The sequence below is a fragment of the Camponotus vicinus genome, unplaced genomic scaffold, assembly GCF_025532165.1.
Source record: "Camponotus vicinus isolate PSW18456_S1 unplaced genomic scaffold, iyCamVici1.0 SCAF_3, whole genome shotgun sequence".
Lineage (NCBI taxonomy): Eukaryota > Metazoa > Arthropoda > Insecta > Hymenoptera > Formicidae > Camponotus > Camponotus vicinus.
In genome coordinates, this window is record NW_028141967.1 from 10627233 (window position 1) to 10634093 (window position 6861).

The 6861-nt window shown below is 53.6% G+C and overlaps 1 non-coding gene across 1 annotated transcript; it reads right to left on the bottom strand.

Moving 5' to 3' along the window:
• Positions 1-1149: 1149 nt before the first annotated feature.
• On the bottom strand, positions 1150-2796 carry LOC145969474 (small subunit ribosomal RNA). The gene has a single exon (XR_014438113.1). It is a non-coding gene; the product is annotated as a small subunit ribosomal RNA (ribosomal RNA).
• Positions 2797-6861: the final 4065 nt, after the last annotated feature.

Consider the following 6861-nt stretch of genomic DNA (forward strand, 5'->3'; position numbering starts at 1 on the left):
TGTTCTTTATAAGATTTTTTTAGATTTCGATTTGCAAATTGATCATATGGTGGAACAAGTAAATCTTTCCTTTTAGAGGCTAACCTTGGTTGACTACCTATTGTTACTGAAGATTCTACAGTTTCTGAAAAATCTGAAGATGTTGATTTATCTGGAGATGATGCATTTGAATCATCATTATAAAGATTTTGATTCAACAGATACGATGATGCAGATGTTGATGGCGATGCTAACTGTTGTGATGTTGACGGAGACTGAGTGATTGTATTTCTTCTCACAAAGTTGCTGGATGTTCTACGATGGGCCACATGTGGTGCCAAAAAGAGAAGGCATTCATACAAATACCATGTTTTCCGTGGTCTTTTGGAAGTATTATTGCCTGTACCTGATGGCTCATACATATTCATAAGACGGTGTTCTCTAGTAAATTGTCCTCGCAGAGTTTTCCATTGTTTCTGCACTAGATCCACTGCAAAATAGAATGAACTATAATTACCCCGACCTAATCTAACTTTAAACTTGAATTACGCAATCATCTAATATCCATAAAATATGTATAAATTATTCAAATCAGTCTATGCTTTTATCTCAAAATTAATAAATTTTTTTTGTTTATTTACCTGACATACCGCAGACATTTGCAATGGAACTTCATGTATCTGCAACGAACTTTTTGTCTTTATATTGTTGACATGTTTTATCATAAAGACAAGGATTCTTTCGTACGAAATTGACGAGTAATTCGCCAAAAGCTTCATCTACTTGAATTTCATCAGTTTCTTCATTTTCCTTGTCCGACATTTGTTTCTTTTTTTCAAGGGGTTATATTATGGTGATTTTTGAGGTTTTTTAATCACCGGTTGGTGATATTACGCTTCGTATTGAGGTTATAAGACGTCGGGTTTTATTATTTTCTTGGTTATGTTTACACAAGCACCCACTATATACTACTTGTCCCGTGCGCGTTGTTCTTCCGTTTTCTGTCGCCTGAGATAAAAGTTGACGAACTCTCGAACGGACAAGAAACACGTAACAAAAAACATGACTGTCGGTAGAAAATAGAGCATAAAGTAACTAGAAAGCAAAAGACAAAAGGCAAGCAACAGGAAGCAAAGAGCACATTGTAGATTAGGCTTCAATGATCAAGTTTGGTCATCTTCCCGGCAACATCGGCAATGCCGAGACATTGCTGCGCACCAGTCCGAAGACCTCACTAAATCATTCATTCGGTAATAGTGACGGGCGGTGTGTACAAAGGGCAGGGACGTAATCAAAGCGAGCTTATGACTCGCGCTTACTGGGAATTCCTCATTCATGGGGAACAATTGCAAGCCCCAATCCCTAGCACGAAGGAGGTTCAACGGGTTACCCGGGCCAAGGAACACACGCCGATTCCTTCAGTGTAGTACGCGTGCGGCCCAGAACATCTAAGGGCATCATAGACCTGTTATTGCTCAATCTCGTGCGGCTAGAAGCCGCCTGTCCCTCTAAGAAGATTTGTTTGTACGTTGGTAGTAAAAACCCGCCAGCCGAAGCCGGGGGCCTTCGCGATATCATAAGGTACGCCTATTTAGCAGGCTAGAGTCTCGTTCGTTATCGGAATTAACCAGACAAATCGCTCTACCAACTAAGAACGGCCATGCACCACCGCCCACCGAATCAAGAAAGAGCTATCAATCTGTCAATCCTTCCGGTGTCTGGGCCTGGTGAGATTTCCCGTGTTGAGTCAAATTAAGCCGCAGTTTCCACTCCTGGTGGTGCCCTTCGGTCAATTCCTTTAAGTTTCAGCTTTGCAACCATACTTCGCCCGGAACCCAAAAGCTTTGGTTTCCCGGAAGCTGCCCGCCGAGTCATCGGAGGAACTTCGGTGGATCGTTAGCTGGCATCGTTTATGGTTAAAACTAGGGCGGTATCTGATCGCCTTCGAACCTCTATCTTTCGTTCTTGATTAATGAAAACATTTTTGGCAAATGCTTTCGCTTCTGTCCGTCTTGCGACGATCCAAGAATTTCACCTCTAACGTCGCAATACGAATGCCTCCATCTGTCCCTATTAATCATTACCTCGGGGTTCCGAAAACCAACAAAATAGAACCGAGGTCCTATTCCATTATTCCATGCACGCAGTATTCAGGCGAAGGTAGCCTGCTTTAAGCACTCTAATTTGTTCAAAGTAAACGTACCGGCCCGACTCGACACTCAGTAAAGAGCACCGCGACGGGATATTGGTTGGGTCGCCTCTCGCGAGGCTAAGCCCACCGGTAGGACGTCCCACATCACGCCAGTTAAACACCGCGAGCGGTGAACCGACGGTGTGCGACACAGATTCAACTACGAGCTTTTTAACCGCAACAACTTTAATATACGCTATTGGAGCTGGAATTACCGCGGCTGCTGGCACCAGACTTGCCCTCCAATGGATCCTCGTTAAAGGATTTAAAGTGTACTCATTCCGATTACGGGGCCTCGGATGAGTCCCGTATCGTTATTTTTCGTCATTACCTCCCCGTGCCAGGAGTGGATAATTTGCGCGCCTGCTGCCTTCCTTGGATGTGATAGCCGTTTCTCAGGCTCCCTCTCCGGAATCGAATTCTGATTCCCCGTTACCTGTTACAACCATGGTAGGCGCAGAGCCTACCATCGACTCTTCCGATGGACGCCACCTTGTCGTGATGGAAGGGCTTAAGGGGTCCCGGTCGTATTGGGCGGTTTGGTTAGTCACTGACTGCCGTTTCGGCCTGGGCGGGCGGGGCCCTACTAAGAGCGTCCATTGCACTTCCTCTCCTCGAAAGAGGAGAGAAGAGGGGTTGCGCTCCTTCCGGGCACTATGGCCTGATGCGCATAGGGGTAGGCGGCCCTGACTACAATCGCCCGGTCCACCGCGACCGTTAGGGATGACCCTGCTGCTTGCGGTGGGGCCTACCATCCCGGTGGTTTGGCGGGTGCTCCCGCTTGAGGGGTGTGGACGGCTTCGGGCCGCGAGGGGGGATGGGGTGAAGGGGGACCTTGTGTCTGGGGGTGACGTCCTTTTCAGGGCGTGCACTCCGGCATGGGGTTTCCTGGATCCCCAGTTGGGGGATGTGGTGGCTGGGGGGCGCTCCCGCGTCCGGGGGGGCATCCTTGGATGTCGACCCGGCGCGGTGCGTCTCTTCAGCGTCCCACAGTGGACGGAGGGGGGCCGGCTGGGCTTGCCCAGTCGGATGGGCCCTCTGTCCAAGGGGGATGTGGGTGCCGGTCCTCCCTATGTACGGGTGGCGTCCATAGTTGGGCGTCCCCCGGCATGGGGGGGAAGCGGCGTCCCACAAGGGGGAGGGCCTCCATCGCCTGGCAAACGGACCGGAGTGTGACTCCGGGATACGCGCCAGGTAGGAAAGGCGACGGGCCGGTAGTATTACGTCCGGAGATATTCGGACAACCGGGCTTGCCCGAGCTGCCGGCCTAGGTCGCACCGGGCCACTCGGACGTTTCCGAGCTCGGGTCGGTGCGACGGAGGAAGCAGCGGCTGGGTGTCCCTGGGGGGAAGTCTTCCCCCCAACGGGTCCCCTGCCGCTGCCAGCCGCCAGAGCCGCTCGGACATATTCCGAGGTCGGGGTCTGGCGGCGAGTAGGTGTACCCGGTGGTTGCCGCGACCGTTTCCCCTTCCGAAGCGGCAACCACCGGGCCGGCGCTAGGCCCCAGATCTCGAGGATCTGGGGCGGGCAATGAGCTGGTCGCCACGGCGGGTAAGGCGGGGTAGGGGAGCGGCTGCCCCGTCCCAACCGTCCGTGGACCCCCGGGTGGCGCCACCCCCATCGGTATCCATGAAATCGGAGGCACGGAACCCCCGAAAGCCCATGGGGAGTCAAACCCCCATGGGTCAATAAGGGGCTGGGACCCTGCGCCGGTGCTGCCTTTGGCCGCCGGCCCGTGGTGTATCTCGTCCTCCTGGGGGAACTCAGGGCCCCCCGTCGAGATTTATCTCCCGAATTATCTACCCGAACGAGGGAGCCGATGGGGGATCGTGGGATTAATTCACGATGACTACACCTAAAAATCAAAACCTTAAAAATAAAAATCAAGTGTGCGGGGAGGAGACTTTTGAGGGAGATGGGCTTGGACTCCAAGTCAGCCTCATCTCAAGCCTACGGTCAACAAGATCGACCGGGAAGGCAACTGCGGCCAGAAGCCGTGACAGGAGCAGGGAGGCTCCTTACGAGAAGCCGAAGCCCGTTGCCGCTGTCGTGGACCGAAGACCATGCGTCCATCTGGATAGGATGGAGGTGGTCCACTTTGGCGTGGAGAAGACCGACTCCACGTTTGTGTTGACGGCGAAGACGGAGGGGGAGTCTCCTAATAAGGAGACGCCAGACCCACAACCCGGAACTAGCGGGTTGGGGACCCCTGATACCCCCGCCAAGGATGAGGTGGCCCAGGATGAAGTAGTCCAGGATGTCGGTGCGGACAGGGACATGCCCCCCGCACCGATTGTCATCATGGACTCTTTGAGCTCCCAGGGGGAGCCCGCTGGAATAAGCGGTGACTCCCCTAGTGGTAGCGAGGTCGATGTCGGAATCGAAGAGGTCCTGGACGAGATCACCGGGCAAAAAGAAAAGAGAGGCCCGGGACGTCCCGAAACCATGGGCGAGTTTCAGAGGAAGAAGCTAAGGGACGCGCAAAGGGCCCTTAGGTTCAAGGAGATGGAGAAGACGAGGAGGGCGGCAGAGGCCCTTAGGTCCTCCCCTCCGAAGGGGTAAAAGAAATGGGCCATGGTGCAGAAGAGGGAGGAGGAGCTCGAGTACGAGCTAGCCGAAACTCCTACCCAGGATATCGCCTCCAGGATGGTGGAGCAGTCGGTCATAATCTTTAAGATTGCCGACTGCTCCAATAGTATGAAAGGCAGCCTGGTTAGGGAGCTACGGGGGGCTGTAGCACTGGTTCGGGCAGCCACCAGTGTTTTGGCCGTTAGGGCCAGAGAAGTCCGTAGGGAGGGGGACACTGATGAGCTTCCCAAGATAATTGGGGAGCTCAGGGCCGAAAACACCCGGCTCAGAGGGGAGATGGAGTATATAAAGACTCGTCTCCCCCCTTTGATTGTCCCCCCCCGCTCCGACAATGGCTCGGCAGAAGCGCTCCTCCGCTGCAAAGAGGAGAAGGGTTGCCGAGTTGACGGACTCGGAGGGGGAGGGAAAGGGTAAGACCCCCCTCCCCTGGAGAATATGGTGGCCTTCCCTCCTCTGCCGCAGAAAGGGGAGAGGAGGAGGGAGGATACAGGAATGGGAGCCCCCCAAAAGAAAAGGCCGCTCATCAGAACGGGTCTGACCCTGAGAGGGGTAGAGAGGCAGGTGGACCCATATCCACCTGGCCACGAAGAAGGGAAGAGGGCCGAACACGACGCGCTGATGTCGGCTCTGACCCCTGTCTTGGAGAAGATGAGTCTCCAAGGCAACAAGGACGGGTTGGAGTAGAGGGTGTTGTGGGTGCAGTTGAACTCTCTGAAGAGTCAGCTGTGCGCACTGAGGGGGGAGTATTATACTCCCCCCCCCCGATGCCCACAGACACGGCATCGTATGGCTTCGGCCGGGGTTCACTCCCGGCCGGGCCACCAACCGAGTCCGTTCCAGCCAAACCCGTCTCCCTGACACTAGAGCAATATGTGTCCCCCTCGGTCATCGACCAGGAGGCCAAAGCCTCCAGGTCTCAAAGGGGGAATGCACAGATGCAGAGGTAGGCGGAGCCCCCGGTGCCTACCGTCACGTTGGCGGAGGTACCGGTGGGTAGCGGTAAGAAGAAAAAAAAAAGGAAGAAGAAAGGTAAGCCAGCTGCCCCTCAACCCGGTCCGGCTGGCCGGCCAGAGGAGGGGAGGGAACCAAAGCCCCCTCAACCCTCCAAAGGCGACCAGGGACCCGAGAAGAAAGCAGGAGAAGCCCCCTCTCAGAAGAGTGGCAAGACGGTTACCGTCGTCAAACTGGACCCACCGCCTCCCCTTAAGGGGGACAAAGAGTGGACGACGGTGATAAGAAAGGGAGCCGGTAAGAGGAAGGCTCGGGCCGAGGCGGTACGCGCCGGTGACATCCCCGCTCAGACCAAGCCTAAAGAGGCTGGGAAGCCTCTCCAAGCACAGGCTCAGCCCCTTGCCCCCCCTGCGAAGAAGGGGGGAAGAAAGGGAAGGAAACGAAGGGCACCGCGCACGGCCGCGATCGCCAATCCCGACCGCCAAGCACGTCGATTGCGTACTACAAAAGATACATGGCGCTCGGTGCGTCGAAACGAGTCGGTCGCGGACGAAACGGGCCGGATCGCGGTCCGCGCGTCTCTGGCGCCTCGTTCCTTCGCGAATCGTCTGAAACACACTTATTCTCCCATATACATATATAAACGGCATCTTTCATATATATTATTCTCCCATATATATACGGTATATATAAAGAATCAATGATCTTTTAAAGAGCATTTTATATAAAATGCACGTTGCAGTTTGTGTATTATGATATTAAGTTTTGTGGAGACGAATGATATTTTGAAAACGCTTGGCTATTTCGCCAAGACGATTTTCATAAAATACAGAATACAGAGTTTCGCCGACCGGCCAACAAAGCCCGGCGGCGGCTAGAGAGCTTAACAGCGCGCGACGGGTCCTCGCCTCTCGAGGCGTGGGCTCGCTTGCGAGTTACCGCTCTCCCGAGAGCGCATAACCGAACACGAAGCTCCCTGGTTGATCCTGCCAGTAGTCATATGCTTGTCTCAAAGATTAAGCCATGCATGTCACAGTGCATGCCGAATTAAGGTAAAACCGCGAATGGCTCATTAAATCAGTTATGGTTCATTAGATTGTACCCACATTCACTTGGATAACTGTGGTAATTCTAGAGCTAATACATGCAAA